The sequence below is a fragment of the Nomia melanderi genome, chromosome 13 (assembly GCF_051020985.1).
Source record: "Nomia melanderi isolate GNS246 chromosome 13, iyNomMela1, whole genome shotgun sequence".
Classification (NCBI taxonomy): domain Eukaryota; kingdom Metazoa; phylum Arthropoda; class Insecta; order Hymenoptera; family Halictidae; genus Nomia; species Nomia melanderi.
In genome coordinates, this window is record NC_135011.1 from 2917271 (window position 1) to 2945218 (window position 27948).

Below are 27948 nucleotides of genomic sequence, written 5' to 3' on the forward strand. Positions count from 1 at the left end.
ATAGATGACTCTAGAATCTCTCCTACTCTTCGAAATCTAAGCAAGACAAATTTTAATCCTTTGCACTCGAAACATTTGTCGCTAGAAATATTCAATTTATTTTTATAAGATATAGATGACTCGAATTTCTCCTATGACTCTTCGATATCTAATCAAGACAAATTTTAACCCTTTGCACTCGAAACATTTGTCGCTAGAAATATTGAATTTATTTTTATGAGATGACATTTTTTTGAACTTAACGAGGGATCCATTCACAAAATAAGAAGAACAAGTGTTTTATTTCCATGTTTCACGTATCGATTACTAAAGACTTAATGTTAAATACGAAATTTTACCGACAGCTCTCTGTAACCCTTCTTAACCTCTATCCCTACAATAACCTGTCAGACTCGTGAACATTTTAGCCCTTTGCGGACGAATGTCGGCACCTCGAGATGAAATGTTCGTATTTGGAAGACTGAGTCGCAAACGAATGATTCAGTTACTTGAAGCGATTGATGCGTAATTTAGCTTCATCCGGTAAAGGCTCAGTACATTTCAAAGATTCTTCGTTAAAGGGTTAAAGAGAATCTGACAACCATAAACACGTCTGCTTTGAATTCAAATTAAATATCCTATTATCAGTAATTATATTGCAAACATAAACATAACATGCACATTTTTCTGTTTCCAATCAATTATTCCCGACGAAGTTGCATCGATCACAGCTGAAAGATAAGTCATAGAGCACGGGGTTAAAGGACTCCCCAAGTTTAACTCTCTTAAAATAAATACCACCGATTCCACCGGCCACGGGACGGTGCACGCGAAGAAAAAATCGGCGAGTCGGGCATCTGTCAGTTCCGTTGAGGAGAGAGGCAATTTTCCGAGGCGGTTTTCCCAGGCACGCGATGCCGGGCAATTTCCACGCGGGGCTGGGATCCTCCCATCCAACAATAGGCACGAAAGTAAAAGGGAAACGGTGGAGGCAACCCTATCTAATGCGAGAGCGCCGCGGCCTGTGTCCGCCGGCCGTTCTGACGCTAATTTGGAGAAAGTTGGAGGCATAACGGCGATTATCGGCGCTGAATGGACACACGGGGCTCCGCGCGGCGTGACCGGCGAAAGAGACGCTCGCGCGCGCGCGCGGCCTCGGGACTAGCGCTTTTTCGCCGGCGTGACGGCCGACGGAGATCGCTCGCGCGCGTATTAAGAGCGGATCGCTCGTTAGTTCCGTTTAGGTCGATGGTATCGCGCGTGCACACGCACGTCGGCTCGCGGGAGCGAGAGGGGAAGAGTGTGCGTTGCGCGAGGAAAACAGAGAGGGAAAAATGGTGGAGAAACGTCGAGAGAGCGAGACAGGCGGGGAGAGAAGGACGGTGCGAGTTAAATAAAAAAGGGAATAAGAGGAATTAGGAGAGGCTGGAGGAGTAGAGGAAACGGAAGGATGAAAGAGAGGGAAGGAGGAAAAGGGGTAATAAGGTAGAGAGCAGCAGAGAGAGAGAGAGAGAGAGAGAGAGAGAGAGAGAGAGGAAAAGAGGAAAACAGAGGGATAAAGGGGGAGAGAGCAAGGAAGACAGAGAGAGACGATAGCTTTCTTTAATTAGGCTCGAGAGAAGAGAAGGGGAGGAGGGGCGAGCGGAGGAGGCGCAATTAAATCCGCCTCGGCAACCCGCGGCGGCGTGATAAATTCGTCGGGCAAACAATTAGGCGCCGCGCAAAAGATTAATAATTTTAATCCGGCTCTCGAGCGGTAAACGAGAGGGAACGATAACGACCGCGACCTCGGCCATTCCGTTGATTCCTTCCTGTTCCACGCTGATTGGGGGGAATCGGCGGCGTCGCGATCGAGGGCGTCGGTTATTTATGCGATTCGTCGGCACTACCGCTACGCTGTTGCGTGCCCCGTCCCGGGGAAACTCAACTCGTGCTGCAACGTTGCTGCGCGAGTAATTGGGTGGGACCGATTTTTTGGAATTTCTGTTGGTTCGCTTCGAGTTTGTATGTCCACGGTGTTTACAAGAGAGGATTCTTTACCTATTGCATCCATTTCGAAGTTTCATGTGAATTCGCTGAAAGGTTCGGAGTAATTGGGTGGGACCGATTTTTCGGAATTTCTGTTGGTTCGCTTCGAGTTTGTATGTCTATAGTGTTTACACGAGAGGATTCTTTACCTATTGCATCCATTTCGAAATTTCATGTGAATTCGCTGAAAGAATCCAGAGGTCGGTGCATCAATTTGAAGATCCTGTCAACTGCAAAGAAACACTCAGTTCTTTCTGTTAACTTCGAAATTCGAAGATATTCGAATCGAATGATAGTCCCCTCTTTGCAAAGGAGAATCCAAAATCCACAAAATCAATAACAACAGGACCCATAGAGTCCATAGAATCCACAGAATCCACAGAATAGTCTCAAGGATCACCGATATACCTTATCAACCCCTTAGACCCCTAAATCCTCCGGACTCCGAAGGATTCCCCGATCCACCGATGGCAAAAACCCGATCGATCTTCCTCGCGAGCTCGGCCGATGTATCCACGTCGTTTCGCATCCCTCGGAAAGACGCACGGTGCGTCCAACTCAACACACAGTTAACCGATCCGCGACGCGGATCAGCGGCGCGCGGCCCGCCGATTTGCATAAAGCGTGGGCATACCCGTTCCAGGTTGGCGAGGATGAGAGACGCACCGGGTCGCGACGAACAATGCAAAGAGAATGCGTGTACCGGTGCACCTGTCTGTCCCGGTTCGACGTAACTTTAATATGTAACTTCCGCCCACGCGAGCGATCCGCTCGCGCGCGCGAAACCTCTCCTCGCGGCCCTCACAGTGAAAGTATCGCCGTTTCCGGGCCTGTCGCGACTGATTCATCGATTTATTCTATTCCCGGCTGAGCGTATCTATTCTAATTAACCCTTCGAGAACGGGCATCGTACTATTAGTTACAGCAGATTAACACTAGAACTACCGACCACTTAATACGATTCATATATAATCCCTACGAAAATTGTGTTAGTAAATTATCTTCGGTTCCTGCGGTCGTTCATTATAGTATTTAAATGAAAATATCTGTTCGCAATGTTATTCTGAATATTCTAATGCTTCTGAGATATTAATATTAATGAAAAAATCGAAACCAGTTTCGACATGGTAGTTCTGTTATATATAAATAGAATCTTGCGATTCAACAAGTGAATCCTATAAAGAGTTAACTATGTGCATACTTTATTAGTTATAGTATGTAATTGATGTTTAACTTTCTAATATAGTATCTTATGGAAAATGCTTCTGATACTTCGAGGAATCTGCAAAGGGTTAATTTCTAGAGTAAGAATTTTATTCGATCGAGAATTGTTGCGTCCATCGGTAACGACAATATTATTTTCTAATTCGTTCGTCGACCGTAATGGGCGCCATTGGAGAGCCAACGCGCACGTTCGATCAGTTGTAAACACTTTAGCGTTACCATTTCATGGTACCATTTAGATAGCACGCGTTGCAAGTAGCATTATCACGTTCGTTAATAATTCCCGACGCTTCCTGGTCTCCCGGCAGCCAGAATGCGCATTACTTTTCCTCAAAGTTGCTCGACAGTAATTTCCAATTAGCGCGAATGGGCATATTAATTATTGGTCCGCGGATGTTTACATCAATTGAGATTTTTCGCCGACTAATTTATGGGGGGAAGGAATTATTGGACGTTTATTATCCCGTCGAACGGTTTCTACGGGCGCCGGGGAGGAATAGTAGAATCTGTGCCCCGAGCTTTATTATGGACAACGATTTCGCTAAATTTCATTCGAATAATTTATAATGAGAAATGAAAGTATCCGTAATCGAATACGCGCACCCTAACATTATTAATAACCGGCCCGCGGATTTCACGCGAGTGCTCGCCGGCCGGCCGGCCGGCCGCGAGTGCACAAAACGCGAGATAAGCATCTCAATGAACACTCCATAAAATTATCATTTTATTTCCGATCTACCGGGATTATTACTCGAATAAATAACTCTCTGCTCAACTACCGTTCCCCGGCGGAATAACCCAAACAAAATTGAAATTCACAATATAAACTCCGCCGATTAGGGATTGAACCGTGCACCAGCGGGCGTCACGCTTAATCGTTTTCGAAACGGGCGAAAATTCTGCGTGATTTTCCGTGTTTAGGGAACTTTTACTCGGGAACTCTTGAAAAACTGTCCGAGGAAACTTTATATGAATAACGTTACTATAGTGAATATTATAGAATATGGTTTACAAGAAAAATTGCGTGAATTTCAGGGAGTACACGTAGTTAAATAATATGGCCAGCAATGTTTCCAAATTAGAGTTCCAAATGATCTTTAATAGTCACCAATTGTCACTGGTTTATAATTGAGATTCAAGTGATTACAGTGTATCTTGTTCACAGTTTCCTTATTCTCTATGATTTAAGCATTCAGTGTTTAATTCAGCAGAATTTGTAAAAGGTTTTGTATACTTTCAACAATCTTCGTCCGCGAAGGGTTAACCCTTTGCACTCGAGAGATCAGTCACCACTTGACACAGTAAAATTATAGAATGTGATATTTAATGTTGAACGTTGTATAATGCCTCGATACGTGAAACATTGAAATAAAATAGCTTTGTTCCTTAATATTCCCTTCGAGTTAATTTTAAAGATCGTCTTCGCCTCGTCAAAGAATGTTAAATATTTCTATTGAGAAATTTCCGAGTGGAAAGGGTTAATTAACCATTTGCACTCGAGAGGCGACTATCAATCGTCATTTGATTCTTGTTGAACTTTGTATAACGCCTCGATACGTGTAACATTGGAATAAAACAGCTTTCCTCAATGTACCGGTGATTCCTCTTCGAATTAGTCTCGAAGAACATCGTCTTCCCCTAAAGAAACGTTAAATATTTCTAGCAAGAAACATCCGAGCGCAAAGGGTTAAACCACGACGAAACGCGTTCCCCGTCCGGCCAACGCGACGCCGTCCAGGGAACTTCCGTTTGCCGGCGTCCTCGGCTGTTATTACGCGTGATTTCTCACCGAGCGCCTATTAAAACGAGCAAAGTCGGTCATGCGCGCGAGTTCGCGCGTCCCGAATTATATTTCACCGAATAAAGATTCGAGCGTTTGGCCCGGCTTCGTCCATCCGCGGGCCGCCATTTCGCAGATAATTTTCGACTGTAAACCATCCGGGGCGATCGTAACTTTCGAAGAAAGTACGGCCTGCACGGGAGATAGAGAGAGAGAGAGGGGAGGGGGGAGGTAACAGCGAAATAATAAGCGTGGTGCAAGTAAAAGTCACTGAAATTACCTCGAACTTTTACGCTCGATTTTTATTAAGAAAGTGCCGCTGATAAATATAGAAGTCACGGTGCAATTAATTTGATCGCGCAATAAAAGCACGACGATGATAATATTATTAACAACGACCGGGTCGAAACCGCGCCGGAAGCTTTCGACTTTTTTTCGCTGTTAATTAAAATCTCCGCCGGGAACTGCAGTCCGCTGCAAGATTGTTCGGTCGCGAGTCGTTACCTCGGAATCGCGACACCTCCCTTTCCGTTCCGGCGCAACGGCGAGGAAAGTTAGCGAGCCCGTCTCTCTGAATGGCCGGCTTTCGCGGCGACGGAAAACCTTGGACGTCGCTGGAGGCCCGCGACTCGTTAGCGATCACTTCGACGGGAACTCCGGTTATCCGCGTTTCACGGGCCACCCTGTGTGCTGGATCCCTGAGCCGTTAACCCTTAACCCTTTGCACTCGAAAGGCGACTCTCGGTTACCATTCGATTTGATTTGCAAAATTATAAAGTCTTATAAATAATATTAAGCTTCGTATGATGCATCAATATGTGGAATATTGAAATAAAATTCTCGTTAATTAATTTCAAAGAACATCGTCTGTATCTCATCGCAGAATATTGAATATTTCTAGTGAAAAACTTTCGAGTGCAAAGGGTTAACCCTCAGCAGTCCTATGTCGAGTCGATATTCTGTTTTATTGCAACCTCTACCTGTTTCAACAATTTTTTCTATATTTATTTGTAGTATCACAATTGTACCATTTAAAGGTAACATTTCAATGACTCTCAAATATTCTTGAATAAATAAATAGAGCGTCATATTAAGCTGTAATTGAATGAACGTCGACGTGAACCTGAAAGCGAGAAACCAAAAGCACTTCGGACCGCAGAAGGTTAACCCATTCGAGACTCATTTCTAGTGTTAAGAGTGAAGAGAAATTTTTCCTGTAACCAATGGACTAAATCTAACTAGAGTAACATCATTATTAAGAAATCTCACATGCATCGAGGAAGAGAACTATTTTCTTTCAATATTTCGCACATTGTTATACAAATTTTAATATTAAGTATCAAAGTTTACAGTTTTGCTGTGTCAAATCATTCGGTGACTTAGTCCATCGTTTAATTGCCATCGTTAATGCAACATTTTAGATATATATAACAGAAATCCAAAGTAAAATCACAAAATCGAATTCCCTATTCTCTTTCGTAAATTCGAAATTCCGGTTTGTTTCGTGTTTAAGAATGTATCGATATACTCAGTGACGCTCGTGTTTTTAGTAACTGAAATTCAGCCTGCGTACAATGTGTTAAGTCGACGGGGAAGGACGTTGTGTCCGGTAATTGCCCGTTCGGTATATCTGTCTATCGTCCGGCCGCGCACGGCAGCGCGGACTTTCGTTGCGGATTAGTAAGAGTAAAACGTAATGCTCGGAGACATCGATTAACGGTAACGGTAAACGACTTACTCCGTTGGTATTCCTCCGGCTAGTCCGTATCTGCGCGCACAGGCTCTCGAATGTTGTTCCCGTCCCTCTTTCGCCGGTTCTCTTTCTCTTCCCCTGTTTCTCTTTCTCCTCTCCGCGGCGGTATCGATTTTCAGCGTCCGCGCCCCGTCCCGAACCGCGTAATTAATTATCGAAACGCGACCTCGTCCGCGCACGCGTGTCCAGCCGGCGATTAATTAAAATCGAACACGGAAATGGATCGGAGGAAATTCGAGAGCCGGCAAGTTTCGAGAATCGAGACGAGGAGGCTCGCGAATCGGATCGGACTGCGAAGTTTCGTTTCGAATTGGCTCGCTGGTAATTAATCCTCTGGCTCTCAGACGCCACTTTGACTAAGTAAGACGACGAACTTCGATATTGGATATTGAATTTCCTCGTAATTATACAAACATTCGAGCGAATGTTAATTGATGGATTTCATTAGAAGGGGAATACTTGATGGAACTTCCACAAGATGACTGCTTTCGATTCTTTTGTTCAGCAATTTTGTTCAGAAATGATTTTGAAAATAAATAGCTTCGTTTCAGTACTATAATGAATGTCCGAAGAAACTGAAAATAATCTATTGTTACAATTTTTATGGGAGCTGCATATTAATCGTATGAAATGCTCGGTAGTTCTAGTGTTAACGGACCGGGAGCATTCCAAGTTTGCTTGATGCAAAGAGTACCGTAACGTAGATAATGAACAGAAATTCGCAGAAGTGACTAGCACGGTACTTAACGCGTTTATTGTAATAGCAAGAATAACAGTGATCGAAACAATCAAATGATTTCTGCATAGGCGTTGAACTCAATAAGTAAAAGTAATAGTTAAGATTCTTCGGAACATGCAAAACCTTTAACATATGAAGCTAAATTATCCGTCCAAAGGGTTAATATTCCTTTCTCTGTCAAAAAGACGAATTTCCATCATCGATCATTCTTCTCATCTAAACAACCATAGCAATCCTTCACAATTGCCATTACCTCAAACAATCTCCAACAAAAGCAGATCATTCTTCCACGACTTAGTCTTCCAAATCTGAACTTTTCATCTCAAAATCCCGTCCAAAGGGTTAATATTCCTTTCTCTGTCAAAAAGACGAATTTCCATCATCGATCAATCTTCCCATCTAAACAACCATAGCAATCCTCCACAATTGCCATTACCTCAATCTCCAACAAAAGTCACCGAATCCCAATCATTCCCGAAAACCATCCACTGAACTGCAACTCAGTGACTCACTGCGCATACCGCAAGAAATCGGAGCCATCCGGAGACTTTCTCTCGCGGCGCGTAAAACCGAAAGAAACCAGTCGGCCGAAAAATACCGGGAAAGCTTCTTCGATCGATTATTTCCAATGATCTCCGCTCGAATCCGGCGGGTTCCCATTAACAAGCTTGATTTCCATTACCCCGTCCCGACGCGCGGCGCGGGGGAAAAAAACGGGCGGAAAGTTTATCGCCGGCCGCGCGTATGGAATTCCGATTTTAATAGTGTCGACGCCCCTGGCCGCGCTCGGAACGAACGTTTTCCCGGAGTCCCGAGCGCGGCTTAAATATAGATCGCATTACGATATATCATAGGGAAACGGCGATAAAAGCCATACCATACCGACGCGGCCGCGTGTATCACTTGTTCCGTAATTAAAGTTCCTCGCCACCGGTTCGATAGAGGTGCCGATAAGCCGGCGATAAGCGTCGATACAAATTAAACGTTTCCTAGCCGCGGCCGGCGCGCTGCCCCGTGCTTCTATGCGCGCGCGGGAGCAACACAATCTACGGGAATCGTGCGAATTTTCCCACGAAACCGCTTTTACTCGTTTTATTTCGCGTCAACATTTTATTCCCCGACACTTCATCTCGGCCTTCGACGTTTACGAAAGAAACGGAAGAATTCGGGTGGAACGCAACTTGCGCTCGAATTGTTAGCGCGCCGTGCGCATTGGATGGCTGGATTTCAAATTCTGCGGTTTCTTTCGTTTTGACGATGTTGCTGTTAATTGACACTTTTGCGGATTTTAACACGTTGAACACACGATTTCATAGAGAAAATACACAAAATGGGAGAAGTATAATATTAAATCAATTAAATCGCATTATTGTTGTTGCAGCTGGGCTTGCTCAATATCACCGCGTTCGGGAGCACAGATATGTTGTTGAACAATCATTGTTTAATTGAAATGAACTATAGCAATTCGATTTGGTTGGGGGCACCGGTGACCCCCGGTTTTTACACTGGTTTAATACGTTGACTGTCATGGTGGTCGGAGCTTTCAAGTTACTTGGAAACAATTATAATTTGCTAGACAACTGACGTCAATGACAATGTTCAATAGTGTAAATGAAGAGTCAATTCAAGATATACGCCTAAACTCAGGAAATAATTGAAAATTTCGGTGTCTTTCGATAGTTTCGGTTGAGATAGTGTCAATTGCATCGATTCTTGTATTTCAGTTAATCAGTTTTTTAACGTGTTGCCTTTGGTTTCTGTTGCCAGTGAAAAAGGATCATCATCTAATTGTTTACCTCTATTTTGCCAGTTATTTGACTGGTCACGGTAGGAAAAGTATTTGCTTTCTAAGGATATCGAGGAGTCGATAAATGGAGTTGGTTATCTGTTAGACTGTGGACTTGTGTATGTAAATGCATTTCCTTTATGAAATAGTTTAGAGCTTCTGGGAACTGAAGCAGTAACGAGACGTGTATTTCTAGCGGTTTGACGGATACTTTTTACGGAGAGATGGTATGATTGTAGTACAAGCGAATACCGTGTGCTGGTTGAGACGGGAACGCAACGAATAAGCGAATTTAATTTGGGTCACTGGTGAGTCACCGGTGCTACGACATTCCGCCGTTCGGCTATTAAACTCGATAATATGGAGGAATAATTGCGGCATTCTTATTGCGCGGATTAAGTTTATCAATTGGATCATGGAAAGTGATAAGAGTGAGAACATAAAGTTAACGCGAATCGGGGAACACGGGAGTAAAATTAATGACGGTGTGACTTCTCGTTAGATATATCGTTCAATTTTTTCCGAATCAAATTAGGTATTATTCTTTTATTAGCAATTACTATATTCTAGAAGATACATAGACGGTATACCTAGAATTTTTCTTTTTTCCGATAAATAATAAATGACCGAGAAATAAATTATGCATCAAGAGATCAACATGGGTTGAAAAAAATATATCTTTCTCGTTGAATATATCATTAAATGTTTCCCAGATCAAATTAGGTGTTATTCTTTTATTAGCAATTACCATACTCTAGAGGATACATAGACGTTATACCTAGAATATTTCTTTTTTCCGATAAATAATACATGACCAAGAAATAAATCATGCATCAAGAGATCAACTTCGTTAAATATACCATTGAATGTTTTCCAGATCAAGTTAGGTGATATTCTTTATTAGCAATTACCATACTCTAGAAGATACATCGATATACCTAGAATATTTCTTTTTTCTAATAAATAATAAATGACCAAGAAATAAATCATGCATCAAGAGATCAACATAGTCTGAAAAAAATATATCTTTCTCGTTGAATATATCATTGAATATTTCCCAGATCAAATTAGGTGTTATTCTTTTATTAGCAATTACCATACTCTAGAAGATACATCGATATACCTAGAATATTTCTTCCTCCAATAAATACTAAATGACCAAGAAATAAATCATGCATCAAAAGATCAACACAGTTCGAAAAAACAGTATACCTCACCGGTGAATATTGAATATCAGCGGAAAACTTTCGATTGCAAAGGGCTAATAAGAGGCCGCGTAGCATTTCGTTGCTCATGCAAATGCAGTGGAAGGCCCGAATGAAAACGCTCGTAGAGCAAACAAGCCGGTTCCGTTCGGGATTCCACGGAGGCCCCGATCACGTCAAAATTCGTGGCCGGCCAGATTTACCGTGGAATCATGCAAATCGCGGCTATCATCATTTCAGGTATTTTCCCACGGCGCGCGGCGGGGGTCCCGGACGGAAATTAATCGAAAACTAATTTCGCCCGCGTCGCTCGTTGCTCGCCACTTTCACTCGATTAGGCGGGGGACTCCGCCCGTCGGTGGATAAATAAACAAACAAAAGCGGGAGAAAAAAGGGGCACGGCCGAAGTCGAAGTTGGACCCGAACGGATCGGTGTCCCGGCTGTGCACACACGCGCTCGGCGAGGTGGGACGAGGAGGGGGCCCACTTTGCGGGCCGTTTTTCGAGAATAAGATTTAATTCCCGATAGCTGACGAGCTTTCGCTACCAGCGCACCGTAATCACTCGGACACGTTGATGTATCGGGGCTCCACGGCGCGGCGCGCGCTGCTTTAATTATGTGCCTCGATCTCGATCGTCGGTACATTGAAATTTTGGGACGTTGTGTTCGCCCGAGTCCCGGGGACTCCGATGTGTCTCCGGTTCTTAATATCTGTGGTACTGTGTTATTACCGCGAGATAAATTAGCCGATAGCCTGGATGATTCGTGTGATGAATAGGTAAACATCGGGGATACTGTCCAGGAGACAAAATGGCGCTTACGGCTTTGTTAGGACTCTGTTATGTCGTAATTATGAACCGGTGTGTTATTATTTTCGGATTTATTATTGATAAATGAAGGTTTAGAGGGTGTAAAATAGTAAAGTTTGAGAGTTTACTTTTTAGAGAATCTTAGGGAATGTTATAAAATTGGGATTTCTGTGATTAGAGTTAAAGAGAATGAGATTTTCAGAAGTAACTTATGGAACTATGGCAGTATCTAAAAAATGAACGTGTTACTTAGAGAAATTGAATTTGAAATTTTTGTTCGTTCGGGAACACCGGTTTTTCCTTTTGCTAGCGGGATTATGTTCTGGCCGGGGCATAAAAAGTTTGTGTCCTCAAGCAGCCCATCAAGGTGGGCTCCCGAGAAGCCATCAAAGTCTGGTTTTAGGGGAGCTCAGCGCTAATTTTACGAGCACCTTCAAAACCGGCAATGGAAGCTTGAAAATTTCGGGTCTGCTAATTTGACTACCGAGATCGGTGCTGCGTGTTTCCACAATTTGCATCCATAAAGTCGGCCGAAGACGTCCCGCCATTAACATTCCGCGGCGAATTATCGTTAGCTTGATAAATCACGCGTGCGACGCATCACTCATAAGTCCGTTCATTTCGAAATCGTTTGATAACGATGGCAGTACACAAGATAGCCATCGTAGAATGAAAATATTTAACGACGCAAGTGAATCGACGCTACTGCAATAGAAACATATTCGTCACAGATAATTCATAGCTTCATCTCTTCCATTACAACTAACAACTTTACAATTCTCTAATATAATTAACGTACATATTCCTACAATCACATCAACCAAAATCGATGTAAAAGCTTAGCAAACATCATTCACAGCATTGAATGCCATCAAATCGACTATTACACGAATTATTCAATTACACACTATCCTACGCTTAGATCGGATATAATCAGAGTTCTACTACATTAGCATACATATTCCTGCAATCAGTTTAATCAAACTCTACGTAGAAACCAACGAAAAAGCATTCATAGCATTGAATGCCATCGGATCAACTATTACACGAATTATTCAATTACACACTATCATACGCTCAGAGCCGATATAATCAGGGTTCTACTGTACATGTAAAATCGTCCGAGCGAACAGGGAGGAGAAGCGCGAGGTGGGGCGGGGCGGCGGGGTTTTTAGTTCAATTATCCCCGAAGGCGGGTACGCTCGGGTAACCTGGAAACCCGAACGGACGAACGGACGAACGGACGAAGGAACGTTTCGCCGAAACGAAACGCTCGTCGAATGTCCGACGGTATAACAGATACGCATATAGGCTCGGCCTCGGCCGGCCAGTATGTAAGCCACTCGGTTAACCCAGAATATCTCTTGTTCGGGCAATGACTAAGCGATCCGAGCAATTAGTCGTGAATCTTAACGACGCGACGCGCGGTATCAACCACGCCTAAGTTTCGCGGGCAGATTACCCCGGCAACGATCCACGCGGAGAGGCCTATCGCCCTCGATCGGGATCGATTTTAATCTCCCTGTTTCTCTCGCATACCGATCCGAGGCTCGCCCGAGATTATCGTCGACGATATCGTCCGTTCGATGCGTTTCCCCTGCGGACGGCTCGACCTGTGCATCTTTGCGCGCCGCTTATGGAAATGTAATACTCCCCGGGGACTGGGATAGTGGGAAGTTCGGTACTTTTACCGGTTAACAAGGTCAGTCTCGTTTTGCAGTGCTGTGTTTATTTAGTGGAGAATCATGGTTTGTTTGGCAAGCGATTCTTGTCTTTCGGCCGGAATGCGCGCGCTGGTGGGAAGCGGCGGAACGGTGGGAAGATCGGTACTTCGATCTTTTGAGTTTAACGTGGAATTTTGTTTGAAAAATTTCTCGTTGTAGTAGAATCAAGTAATGAAGCGTATACTCGTTGAATGCAGGCGAAATGCACTTAGAATGTATCCTAACGAGAAACTAAAGCGAAACGAAGAATTACGTTTGTCTCGAAAAATAATAAAAATAGAATTTTTGGTTTTGTTGTGAACGAGTTTTAGTTTAGGGATCTTTCTAGATCGTCTTTGGATATTTGTAACTGGAATGATTCTCTGACAGTCGGCACTTTACATTCCATTGGAATATATCCTAACGAGAAACTAAAGCGAAACGAAGAATTGCGTGTTTGTCTCGAGAAAGAAATAATCCATCGTTGGAAAAGTTAGCACCGTTAAGAGTTTTAACCCTTTGAACTCGGAAGCTTTTCACTAGAAACGATTCGGCACATTCCTATAAGACGTAGACGTTATTTGAAACGAACTAATGAGAAAACAGTAAATTAAGAAACAAAGCTATTTTATATAGATATTTCAAAAAATATCCTTGACATTTCATCAGAAAATGATGAATATTTATTGAGAAAAATATTCTCGAGTGCAAAGGGTTAATATGTAAGTTAAAGAATAATATAGGAAGCATCCTTTCTGTTTTGAAGGATAAATAGAATGTCAAAGCCACTCCAGATGGTACTGTGTAACACGAGACACTGACGCAGACTTTTAATATAATCCCGCATTGAGAGTTGGCGAGGTTAAATTGAATTTGTGACTAGATTTTAATGAAACTTCAAGCGCATCGAGTCCGAACGGAACTCGGCGGATTTGTAATAGGAAAGGGGGATGACAGGGGCATACGGCGTTCGACAAAGCGTAATGGAGGTCACGAACGGCTCGCCGGCCGTCCGGCAAAAAATGAATACTCATCGGATGATCCTAAAACAAATGTGAAAGTGGAAAGCAGGCGGAACAGTGTGGTGGCCCCACCCCGCTGCTCAAACAGCAGGCGCGTTACGCCGTAATTAAAAGTCGATGAGGCATTCAGCGAAATAAAGAAAAAGAATAATTCATTGTACATAATAAAGTATCAACTTTCTCCGCCTAATGCGTCGAGTTTCTATGGCGTGGAACTTAACCGGCACTAATTAACCGAGTTACAGAAAGGTACACCATGACGGTATGTCGAGTAATCGATGAACTGTAGAAACATTCCGGCTCGTGCGTTCAATTTTCGATTATTTTCAACGGGAAGCTTTTGTCTTCTTAATTAACCCCTTGACGTGCTATTTATTTTCGCTGCTAAGCTCGCGTAACATTTTACTGTCTGCAATTTAGAAGAAAAGTAGCAAAATTTTCCATTCTACAAGCGGAAGTTTCATTTGAAGATAATACGTTGATAATAGCGAAACAGTTACGTGCTTTGATCCGTGGATAATGAATAATATTGATTGTTGTCAAATGAGTCTAGAAATCTTATAATAATAGACGAAGCTATTTTATTTAAATATTCCCTAAAGCAGTACAAAGTTCAATTTAAAATAAATATTCAACTTCACAGTTTTGCTGTATCAAATCTCGATTACTCAAGATCCACCTTTCCATTGTCTATAATAAAAAGAAAGTCCAAAGGGTTAATATCGCGCATAAGACTTTATAATTTCACAAATCAAATCAAACGGTGACTGAGAGTCGCCTCTCGAATGTAAAAGGTTAAAGATGACGCTATGCGTGTCGGCCGTTTATCGCGACACGTTGTCCGGAATCATCGAGCGTCGTTTACACGATGATCGGCCGATCAATTATCGAAAACCGACGGTCGTTCGGGATCTCATTGTCAGGATGACGGACCCGGTGATTGACTCGTCCGCGGCGGATCGAGATTAACGGTACACACCCGGGGCCGGACGCCTATTGACTCGTCATCAGGGGACGGACGAGATTGCGGGCCCGTTCCTTCGAAACGAAACTGCCGGTGTAATTTACATCGGGCGCGCATTATGCTCCTGGTACGGTACACGCGTGCTGTAATAGTAAATATGTAAGAACGGTGCCCCACCGCGTGGCCTAGCGACTGGTATCGCGGCGTGATAACGATCTTTGATTTAACCCTTACATTGGCCACCGGGTATCCGGGTAGTCATTTCCAAACTCTCTTCTCGGCAGTTTCGTTTTGTTCTTGTGGAAGTGGAACAGAATTCGATTTATATTCTCTCGTCGTTTCTTCGTCGATTTTTGCTTTTGAAATATTTATGGATTTCGTTTTGTCAGATTCATCATCAATCAGCCCTTTCAGCTTTTTTATCTGTTTCTCGAGTGAAGTTAAACATGTAAATAATAATATGTTTACTATAATATTTCTATAATATTACTATATATATATATTTCTATATATATTTCTATAATATTACTATACATATATTTCTATATATATTTCTATAATATTACTATATATATTTCTATATATATTTCTATAATATACTACAATATTTCTTAACACATTACCGGTAACAAGAAATCTAATTTTTGTATGAAGACACTTAGCTATACTTCGCTAATTACCAGAGCATTGAAAAGAATATGAAATTTGATTCGAACTGATTATCTGTTTAAAATATATTACATAATATTATGATATCTGAGTTTTTCTATGTATTGATATAAGTTGATCTCAGTGAAAATTGTCATCCGCACGATTCAATTTTCTAAAAATTAGCCTATTAATAATTAATACTAAAATTTGGATAAATGCTGACGTTTTGGTTGTCAACATTTTCATTTCTTCGTTGATGTTTGTTTCGAAAATGAAATCCGTGTAAATATTTTGATACTAACATTTAGATAAATACAAACGTTTTGGTAGATTGGATAGAATTAAATTGTAAATAGTTTGCAGGAGTGTCTAATGAATTATTTATTATTACTATCGCGAGTAGTTCGAACGAGATATTCTAAAAGCTTCCAAGAATTGCTAATCATGGAATTAGATTCTAATTTGGTTGCTTTCAACGATCCCCGTGTAAATTGAATGAAATTTAATTATTACTCGTAATGATATTCAGCTTGAACGGTCTGTTGCGTGGGAATGATCGTGTTTACCGAGGTATCAGTAACATGTAATACTTCTGTGATTAATGAATAATTGAGCTACTTATTAATGTTTAATTAGCAATAATGAAACTACCGCTGAATCGTGCATCTCTTGAATATTAACCGTCCAACTCCTTATCTCAAAGTTCGTTTCCCATTCCTATTCGGAATCCAGCCAGTTTGCGCTTGATAATGAGAATTCATCAGCTTCCTGTACTATTATATTTCAATCTTACCTCTAAACGTACCAACACACATTAGCGATGTTACACGACAGAAGATCCGATCTTTCCTCGAAATCCATTCAAAACTCACGCTTCGGAGCGGTCGAGTCGGCGCCACGCCCGTAGACCGCGGAAACGTTATGTCTGCAAAGAAGCTTCGTCAGCGTGGAATTAAAACGTCGTGTGGATGGTATCCCGGCGCTAACCGGAACAAAAACGGCCGTTTTCTGCGGTAACCGCTTCTCCCGATAAAAAGAGGCTACCTATCAAATTCATTTTACCCGCGGTTCGCATCAACGAAACGATCTCAATAGAATACTCGCCGCATCCTCGGTACATCACATAAATCCGCGCAAATCAAATTCACCAACACGAACGCAGGGTCACCGGCGACCCAACCAAATCGAATTCCTCTAATTCCCTAAACAAAACAATTCCACGTTCCTTAGAAACAATGCCTAAATCATTTAACGAGGTAACCGTGCAACAATGACGCAGTCCAACTACTTCGACACACTTCTCTCGTTTCGTCTATTTTCCACCGAAACCACATTCAATAGAAAATTGAAATTCCTTCGAAAATACAAACATACGAGAACAGCGCGCCGATCGTCGATTTCGCAACGCTGGAATCCGAGTCCATTCGCGCCCGAAATTTAGCGAAGATTGCGCTATCCAATTACCAATTCCGCGGAGCGAAAGAAAAGCAGCAAGACGCCGGGTGAAAGAGATTCGCGGAACCCGGCCGATCGATCGGTGGAGCGTTCAAATTGAATTTCGAAGCTGAGCCGGCAAACCGTGCCGATCGAGCGGCGACGACCGGCTGGAACCGGCCGGCCGGCCGGCCGTTACCCGAGAAATACCTCGAAACACGCGAGATGAGGCGAACCGTAGGAAAAACCGGCGGAAGACAAGGGGCCGGTGCACGATACGATGATTGATCTATCGACAGAAGCGGAATGTTATCCCCACCGTCGATCGGGCCGGCGCGTACCCGCCACTCTCTAATGACACGGCACCCGGCCACCATCTTTCCGCCTTCTCGCGCCTAGGATAACTCGTTCGGCGCTCGCGCAGCCTGCTATCTTCCGCCGGCCGACCTTTGGGACCGTGGATCCTCCCACCGGCGATCGAGCTGCCGGTCTACTTCGCTCGGAATTGGATGATTGCCGGATCGATTCCTCCTGGCTCGATCGTTTTGGTGAATCCCCGAGTCGTGAGGATCGGCGGATTTTTCCGACGGAGCCGGACGGTAATTATACGCGTTGTCAACTCGACGCTCGATGATGACGTGGATTTGTTCTTCCTGCCGGCTGAAAAGAGGAGGATGAAATTGGTCTCGAAGTACCACGGCTGTTGCGAGTGCAAGGATGCGTGCACGTTTAACGGTTGAATTATTTATTCGCTTAGAGACGCGATTTTTTATGTTGACGGGCCTGTTAGTCTTGGAGGAATTCTAGATGAAATGGCGTAGGAATAGCGAGATTTTATTTTAAGGTTTGTCTTGCCGATTGTATTATCTATGAAGCAAGTTGATGGAAGGCAGTTGAATAACGTATCGATGTAAAGTTACCAATTGAAATTCGATCGTTCCATATTCGACACGTTAATCAGCACGGCCGCCGATTACCGTAACTTCCAAATCGCTCTGGAACAGTTACAACAAGAAAATTAATGTCGAGCAGGAACTCGGCAATATAAATAGCTGAACAGTCGTGTAACACGATCGCGAGTAATTACTCCGGACACGATTTACTCTACACTCTTTCCGATAGAATAAGTACCATACAAATCGCTCGAAATCCTCGTAACAGCGAACGTGCTAATTATCTAAACGAAGCTCACCTACGGGGATCGGACCCAGTAATTCATCTATATTCATGCGCGTCGAGCAACCACCTGCCGGACTCACGTGCCCGCCTAATCATCCGTCGGCTAAAAACCGCGTCGATTCGGATCAACGTTTTCGTTCCCTGCGATTGCCCCGTTTCGATCGCAGCGTTTCACCGTCACGCGTCGGTGCGCATCGAATTAATTAATATAGGCCCGTATCGTTCGCGACCGTGAACGGACGCACGAAGCGGGGTCCCCGCCCTTGGTCTTCGTTTTTTCTCCCCCCTCCGTAATCGAGCAGAGAAGAAAGAAAGAAAGAGAGAGAGAAAAAAAGAAGGAAACCAGCGTCGGTCTCATTATGCGACTCGTCTTTCCGAGCGATAACTTTCTCGATAACTGCTGTCCCTGTTCCTCTTGGTCCACGGTTTCCTCGTCCGTTCCTCTTCCCACCGTTTTCCTCCCGCTTCGGCTCCCTTAATCCCTTCTCCATCGGCTCTCGCGTCGAACGCAGACGACGACCGGGCGTGCCGGACGAGGAAACTCGCGTGCAAACTGGCCTTTACTTCAATGGGCCACGACTCTTCCTCCGCGAGAGAGTTACCGCTAATCCGCACTGGCGCGCTCAGCTGGCGTCGGCCATGCGCGCGCGAGCGCGATCTGGATGGAGGACTTCGTGTTTAACCCTTTGCTGCATGGAGCGTTCCACGCGTCGAAACTCGACGCTGCTTCGCTCGATTGTGGTTTGTCTCGGGAGGTTGGTCGTTTGTAATGTTCGATAGTAACTCTTTGCACTCGAAAGTTATTCACTTGAAGCGTTAAATATTTTCTAGGTAGATATAGACGAGATTTTTTAAAATTAATTCATTAAGAAATCACACAAATTAGGGAACGAAGCTTTCAATATTTCACGTATTGATACAGTATAAGGTTAATGATAAATACCAAAGCTTATAATTTTTCTGTTTCAAATCATTTGGCGACTAGGAGTCATCTTTCGAGTGCAAAGGGTTAATACGATTGATATGTAATCTCTATAAAAATTGTAACAATAGATTATTCTCAGTTTCTTTGGACACTCATCATAGTACTCAAGTGAAACTATTTCCAAAATCATTTCGAATATTCAATGCTTTTAAGGTATTAATAACTGCGAAACAAACAAATCAGTCATTTTGACTAGTACGGTAGTTCTAGTGTTAAGAGGCAAGCATCGGAGGATAGCGAAGGTTAATTAACCCGTTGCACTCGAAATATTCAATATCCTCCGACGAGATACAGAGGATGTTCTTTGAAACGAATTAACGAGAAAACATAAATTAAGAAGGATAGTTATTTTATTTCAATGTTCCACATAATGATGCATCATACAAAGCTTAATATTACATATAAGACTTTATAATTTTGTTGACATATTGACACGTTCGGTTAGATCGACACGTCGCGTTTGATTTCGCCGGTTCCGTGGGAGAAAATCGGTACGACGATCGAAGCGCTGAAGAATGCTCACGAATCCAAGAATAACTCGACGATATTTATTAAAATGGAATCTAATCCCGGTATCCCTCAGCCGTAGCGGCGGGACAACGGGCACGCAACGGAGCCAGAAAAACACGTGACCAGTTCCCCGTTCCCGGGCGTTCGCGTTTTCCCCGGTTGATTTATTGTTCCACTCGGCCGATCGCTTCTATCCGGCGCTAGTTAAAAACTCGGCATCGGTATGCCGCGTGCGCGCAGCGGCGACACGATCGACGACGGTTGGTTAGATACTGCTCACCTCGCGGGACGGTCCGCTCCGGATTATCGGCGAGGTTGCTTTTTCGCGGTTTTTTCGGGGCGACCTCGCCGCGATCGGGTTTTCCAGAACGGTGACGGAGAACTCCTTGTTTCAGAATTTTAGCCTCGCGGAAATGTATCGATAAGCAAACGTGCGACACGTTGCGTCGAAACGGCACAGTGACACGATTCTCCCCCCGGAAGGTCTCGCTTCTAACCCTTAAAAATTAAATCTGTGTAAATATTTTGATACTGACATTTAGATGAATGCTGATGCTTTTGTTGTCAACATTCTAATGTCTCGCTTCTAACCCTTCGTCGATCGAAACACATTTTATATTTCCATTTAACCAGTTAACTGTGTTCGACGAGTATACACGTCGTCTTAAAAATCTTAACACTTTGACTGCCACGTCATTCGATTTTTCAAACGAAATTCGATTTATGTATAGAGAAAATGGAATAGTTCTATTTTCGTGATCAGTGATCTTAGAGTAGGGGTCACATTACTTGGACCATGCTGTAATTAAGAGACCTTGAAAATTGAAGACTCCGTCGAGCTGTACACTAATTTAGGTACCTAATCATCCATGAAATGAATCCTGTTTAATATCTTCTATTAGCAGAAGTTTTTAACCTACCACGTGTTTTCATAACGAATAGTTCCCAAATTTGAAAAGCCCAAGGAATCTTTCAGAAACGCAATACGAAGTAATAAAAAAATTTAAGTAAAATATTCAAATGTGACTGAAAGTCAAATCGTGGTCCGATCAGGGTTAAAGGTTGAATAATGTCGAGTGATCGAGTTCACCGACCACTTCAAGTGACAGCAGAAACTCGCAGATCAGGACGAGGACCTTTCAAACGCGAGATTCCTTTATTCCCAGCGCGAGAAGTTTGCTCGGCCGAGTTCCTGTTGCAGTGTGAGGCGCAAAAAAGTGTCGTGCTAATTTCCGATTCGCGAAACGTGCAGCGGCGTCGACGGCGGAGGGCCGGCGGTGCTCGCGACCCTAGAACGCGGTCGCCCAGCGTTGCCTCTCGCAATTAGTGGAAATAATTTCGTCGTTAATTGCGTCACGGGCTGCCGGCCGCGTGTTTTCTCCGTTGCAATTCGTTCCGTTTCTTCTCGCCTAGCGCTCCTCCTTCCGTGTCCTCTCGTACGCCCGCAATCCGCTTTCTTGCCCGCGAGAACTCGAGGGCATCCTCGACCCACGGCCATCGACGCTGACGCGAACTTCGTCTTGCTACACACGCTCCAGCGTTACCACCAATGGCATTGTTCTCCCTCGGTTGCCGAACTTCACGCCTCAACTAATTTCATTTAGCAGTAACACTCGTTATTTCTGTTAAATCTACCGTAGGCCTAACATAGCGTCTGGCTCGGCAGATCTGTTTCCTCAGACGTTGCACGCTGCGATCGTTTGCTTCAGATAAATCGTTTCTTCCCTTCGAATTCTGTTTTCTCGCACTTCGAACTCGTATCGCACGCAATCATTGAATACCGAAGGATCTCTCGACTGTCTTCTCAAGATACTTGCCAGAAGACATTCTAAATTCTAAACTTGGAAATTTGGATATACTTCCAAATTTGGAATGGTAAAGTACAATAGTACCCATAGTTCCTCAGCAACTTTAAGTAAGGTGAAGTGGGGTAAGTGCATAAAGTGCACATTGTTGGATTTCCTGCAATTCTCTTAAGAAATTAAAATACACAAGAGAAATTCGCGTTTCCGTCAATGTTCATTAAACCGTATTAACTCAAGTATCCGTTGATTCCGATAAACGTTAAAGAATTACAAAACAAATTAAAGATACACGAGTAGAAAGTCAAACTTACTAAAAACCGGGGTGCACTCGCCCCACTCCGCCTTATCAAGATAAAATACCATAAACCCACGAAACCAGATCCCGAACAAAGGGACTGACGAGCAGCCCGACAAAGCGGGAAGGGTTAAAAGCGGTAGAAGCGGGAACCAGCCGGAACCCGGAGTTCGCGAGAAAGTCCGCGTGAAAGGGTTAATAATTCTCGCGAGAGACGCGGGACGCTACCCCGGCGAGGACGTGAGCATCGGGCACAATGAGAATCGTTCGGCCTCGTTCCGGCCGGAACGCGAAGAGACGCGCCGCGAATCCTATCGCGCTCCGTTTTTCGGTACGTGCGTAGAATCCGCGAGGCCGCGCCGCGCCGCGCCGCGTTTTGTCCAGTCACGCCGGTTGATTCGGGCTCGGGGCTCCCGTGGACCGTGGCGGCATGGCCAGCGACGCTTTCGTTTGCTGAAACGAGCGCTGAATTGCCGCGATAACTGTTCGGCCGAACGTAACCTCGCCGGCGAGCAGCACGGCTTCCGCCGGGGCGATTAAGATTGCTCGGATCGTTACATGAGGCTCGTTTCTTTGGACCGTTTAGGACGCGGAGCGGCGAAAATCGCCGGGTAATTCGTTCCCCTTCCATAAACGAAATAAGCGGCGTGGAATTGTTCTGAACTTTGTTCCGGAGGTTTCTTCGGTGGTAGTGTTAATGGTCTTTTTAACGGCGTTTGATTGATGATCAAGCGCAAGGAACGCGCGCCAAGAATTTTCGTTCGATACCGATGCGCTGCGTTAACGCGACCGTTTAACGGTTTCGCGGTTTGTATGGGTATCATTTACAAACCCGAGGAACGCGCGGAATGCCTCGAATCGAGCGGATTCGATTAGTATCAACGTTCGATCGTTGGACTAGATTAACCCTTAGCGCTGCAGGTTGTTTTGTAATCTATCAGCGACTAATTTTTATAGTGTTCCTAGCGAAAATGAAAAATATAACATTTCTTCCATCTTTTATTTTCCTCCTTACTACAAAATTTGGATGCGAAAATCGAATAATTCTAGGGTAGTTTCTTTAAGATTCATTCAAATATTTAATAGTACAACTGGTGCAATATTGGAGCCTACAGAGTTCAAAGGGTTAACCCTTAGCACTCCAGATTTTCTAATCTACCAACTCCAAGCCGTTTTTATAGTATCCCTAGCTCAAATAGGTTTCTTTATTTTCCTTCTTAATACAAAACTTGCATGTATAGAAGATCCAGTAATCTTAGGATAGTTCTAAATTTATTCATTAAAACATTTAATATTACAACTCGTGCCATATTGTAGCGTACAGGGTTCAAAGGATTAACTCCGACACTGTCACCGAATCGGACCGGCTACCAGATTTTGACATATTTCCGGTGACCTTGAATAGCCGAAGCATCGGCGGATCCGTGCTAGAAGAAGGACGAGTGACGATAGTAGTTACCGGTAGAAGAGAAGAGGGTGAACGAGAAACAGGAGGATCGAGGAGGAAGAGAGAGGTAGAGACACCGAGAGAGGGAAAAAGGAGGAGAGAAAGAGAGAGCCTAGCGAGGAAGAGAACACACGGCGAAGAGAAGGAAGGAGACGAGGAGGGCCGGGTGATGGCTGCGATGGTGATGGTCAGTGGTTCTATACCGGTTAAGCCGTTCAGTGCCAGCCCGGCGTCCGTCACGGTTAAACCTCGACCACTTCGTCGCCCGACTCCGCAGGCCTCGCGAATCCTCCGTGTCGCCAGGACATCGTCCTTAACCGCTCCTCTCATCAGTCGATCTCGTCAGCCGGTTTCCCGCGTCGGTGTCCCCGGTGACACGCCAGATCGACTGATCTCGTCGCGACACGTTGGCGGTATCAGTGGCCCGATGATCACCCCTATTCGCCTCCAGCCAATCTCGATTCTTCCCCGAATTTGGAACTGTCCGTAGACCTAGGCCTCTCAGTGTACTCGGTTAGCCCGAGAAGCGGACTCCAGTGAACGGGGACGCTCTCCTCTTAGAGGACAACTGGAGAAACAATAGCTGGTAGCCGGCCGGCAGCCGGATATCCCCGGAAATTGGATACAACGGTCCGAGGATCTCGGATTCTATCCGACTGACTCATACGCTCGAGGAGGAAGCGATCCTCGGGGCGAGCATCAATCAGCGGCTACCAGCGCGCACCTGGGGGACCCTGGTGTCCGGACACGCTTGGACCTCTCCGTCGGTGGACCCGGGACCGGCGGTGATTCATCCGGGCCCGAGGGAACCCGCTTACCCTTTGCCCGGCCGAGATGAACGAGCAGTGAGGGCCACCGCCGGCAAACGGGGCGCAGGGGGCGGCCGGGAATTCGGGCGCGTCGCGCGTGTATCAGAATGGCGAGCGCGCCGCGCGGCGACACGTCCTCCACCGTCACCGGGAACGACGACCCAGCCAGCCAGCGAACGGGACACCGCCAGGATTCGGGGCGAGCGCGGATGAAGTAATTACGAGGATTGACCAGTCACGGACCAGTCTGATCCCACGGGAGATCCAGGTACCACCGCCTTCCGCGTGTCTATCGGCCCTACGTCGCTGCCTCCTTCGTGAACGTCGTGTACTGCCCTTTGCTCGGGACTCGGCGGGGAGGACACTGGGCTAACGATCCTCCGCCGAGTGTTTCGATTGTAATTTCCATTTCGCTGCGCGACCAGCGAATGGAATATTGGAGATGAGGGGATGCCTTTCGCTCGCTGCTCGAGCAAGGGACAGTACAGTGGGATTTGATAGCTTGATCCGGATGTTTATGGGTTTGGTAGCTGTTGAAGTAGATAGGCTGATGTTGCTCGCTTAGGTTATAGAATTTTAGAGGATTTCGAATAAGGTACAGGATAGGGTTGAAGGTTGAATTACTTTCTTCTCTCATCGATTCTCATATTAGTTTAACCCTTTGCGGACGAAGATTCTTCGAAACATACAGAACCTTCAACATATGAAGCTAAATTATATATCAATTGCTTAATTAATAGGAAGGAAGGGAATTGCACAGATCTCTTACTGTTCGACTGATTAGATCATTTTTCCTTGACTTAGTCTTCCAAATCTGAATGTTCCATCTCACCGAAATGCCGACATCCGTCAGCAAAGGGTTAAACTCCTAATCATAAGAAATGGCAACGTTTACATTTAAAGAATTAAAAAGATCGAGCCTAACAATATCTACATTATCCAAGTAATCTAATGATTCCATCAGTGACAAAGTCCTCAAATCGCAGAAAAGTAAGAGTCGTTCAGAGAGTAGGTTCCAGCTTCCGGTTCTCGAAGGGGCACGACAATCATCTAAACCGACATAATTCAGCTTCATCTGCTGGTTTTCTATATTTCAAAGAAGCTCCGTCCGCAAAGGGTTAAACTCCTGACCATAAGAAACGACAAAAGTCGTTCAGAGGGTGGGTTCCAGCTTGCGGTTTCCGAAGGGGCAGGGCGAAAGAGTCAAGAGCAGAGGGAGGATTGGATCTCGGCGGCGTGCACGCGCGATAAAGCGCAGCAATTCCGCTACCAGTTACGAGTCGTTGATGGCCGATCCTATGATTTCTCCGCGTTAGCTCGCGGGGCCGCCTGAATACCGTAACGACGCCGAACGTGACTCCGATCGAAAAACCCGGCGCGATACGTCCCGTGCACGGGCGTCCCCGGCGCGGCGTCGATGCTCGTTTCCAGTTATCTATTACCGTTGTCATACTTCCGTAATACTTCTTCGCCGGCCGTTAATCGTGCCACCAGCCTTATGCCCGCTTCACACTCGCGCGGGCCTCTCGGTTCCCGTTTAACCCTTCCGTTTATCACTTCACGGATTATAACTCGTGAGATAGGATTGTTCGATTCACCGGGGATCGTTAATTAAACGTTGAGCAACACTGAATTGATTTTCTATTTTTAGAGGATCCGTTGACGGTTGATGCTGCTCTCGTTGGCGACCATTCATAGCGTTCGAGACGGCACAGATTTAATGAACCGGAAGAAACGTTTCGATCGTAGCGAGCTTCGATCATATTTGTTTCTATGCACTGAATTGAGAATTTTTGGGAAGTAATCGTGGTTTAGGAATTAATATTTTTATACTGTGTTGCTTCGTGTTGGGTGAAGGATTGATTATTCCAGTTGAATGATTTAAATAAGTACGGATTTTTTGGGAAGTAATCGTGATTTAGAAATCTGTATTTCTGTGTTGAATTAGGTACGGAATGTTTGGGAAGTAATCGTGGTTTAGGAATTAATATTTTTATACTGTATTGCTTCGTGTTGAGTGAAGAATTGATTATTCCAGTTGAATGATTTAACTAGGTACGGGATGTTTGGGAAGTAATCGTGGTTTAGGAATTAATATTTTTATACTGTATTGCTTCGTGTTGAGTGAAGGATTGATTATTCCACTCGGTTGAATGATTTATTTTCATTAGAATGGAATGATACGTTTGTGCGTAGAGAAAGGGAATGAATGTTTGGTATCGTAGCGCGGTAATACTGGGAATAGTGAAGTTTCTTCAATGCGGAAGCGCAATCCGAGGATATACCGAGTAGTTCGCGCTGCTCAGAAGTCGATCCTCGGGAATATCGAAAACTTCGGCACGGTGAAAAGTGAAGTAGAAGTTTATGTGGGCCCCGGGGTGGTGCTAGATGGAAACGTTGAGCCTCGAAGAGCGGCGGAGATCAAAGCAGCGATGTTCGCCATGAGCGCCGCAACCTTGTCGGTCGCCCTCGCGGAACCCCGTTTCCGTCTTCCGTGTTCCACGGCGACGGAACTCGCTCCGTCCTCTAGATCGAGATACCATTGATCCACTCGCCATCTTTGCCTTTCCCGTTTAATTCACTGGGAACACGCCACCGGAAATATTTGGCGCACTACCATCGACGGTGTCTTCAATTCTCAACGCGTTGAAACTCCTCGGACGATCAGCGTTTAACCCTTTGCAGTCGAAAGCTTTCGACTGGAAATACTCAACATTTTTCGACGAGATAGTTGACATTGTTTGAAACTGATTTTGAGAATCATTCACAGATAAATTAAGCGACGAAGCTATTTTATTCGATTTTACATTGCAATACAAAGAAATTACTTCGAAATTCTAGAAACCTCACCGAATTCTGATGATCGGTAAAAATAGGATAGTATGAGAAGGGATGAAATAAAATGAAAATTTGCAACGCTATTTTCATAGTTTCGCTCGTTAACCCTTTGCACTCGAGATTTGATTTGCTTGATTTGATTTGCAAAATTATAAAGTCTTATATATAATATTAAGCTTTGTATGATGCATCATTACGTGTAACATTGAAATAAAATAACTATCCTCCTTAATTTATATGTTTTCTCGTTAATTCGTTTCAAAGAACATCGTCTGTACCTCATCGGAGGATATTGAATATTTCTAATGAAAAACTTCCGAGTGCAAAGGGTTAATTAACCTTCGCTATCCTCCGATGCTTGCCTCTTAACACTAGAACTACCGTACCAGTCAAAATGACTGGTTTCGATTTGTTTCACAGTTATTAATACCTCAAAAGCACTGAATATTCGAAATGATTTTGGAAATAAATAGTTTCACTTGAGTACTATGATGAATGTCTAAAAAAACTGAAAATAATCTATTGTCACAATTTTTATAGAGATTACATATCAATCGTATTAATCCTTCGCACTCGAGAGGCGACTCCTAGTCGCCAAATGATTTGAAACAGGAAAATTATAAACTTTGGTATTTATCATTAACCTTTGTATACTGTATCAATACGTGAAACATTGAAAGAAAACAGCTTCGTTCCCTAATTTGTGTGATTTCTTAATGAATTAATTTCAAAGAATCTTGTCTATATCTAACTATAAAAGATTTAACGCTTCCAGTGAAAAACTTTCGAGTGCAAAGGGTTAAATGCTCGGTAGTTCTAGCGTTAATCTCGAAGTCCTAAAAATGGACACGAACGCGGCGAACAAAGGCCGCGGGGACGCAGCAGACCTCGCCGAATCTATCTCGCAGCTTATTTGCGCGTGTTCCCGTAGCTTTCAATCACTTTTCATTCCCCCATTCACGTGCCAACCGGCGGAGCTCCGTTTACCGGAGTCGCGTTATT

General features: G+C 44.2%; 1 protein-coding gene across 4 annotated transcripts in view; it reads left to right on the plus strand.

Moving 5' to 3' along the window:
- Positions 1-27948, plus strand: part of LOC116433432 (uncharacterized) — a 97382-nt gene that overhangs the window by 25118 nt on the left and 44316 nt on the right. For 2 of the 4 annotated variants that reach the window (XM_076373105.1, XM_076373108.1), the window contains exon 1: positions 23507-24376. The exons of the other annotated variants lie outside the window; for them this stretch is intronic. The gene's annotated coding sequence lies outside the window, so the exon portion shown is untranslated. Of the gene's footprint in view, positions 1-23506; positions 24377-27948 lie in introns of those variants that run through there. 4 annotated transcript variants of the gene reach the window in all.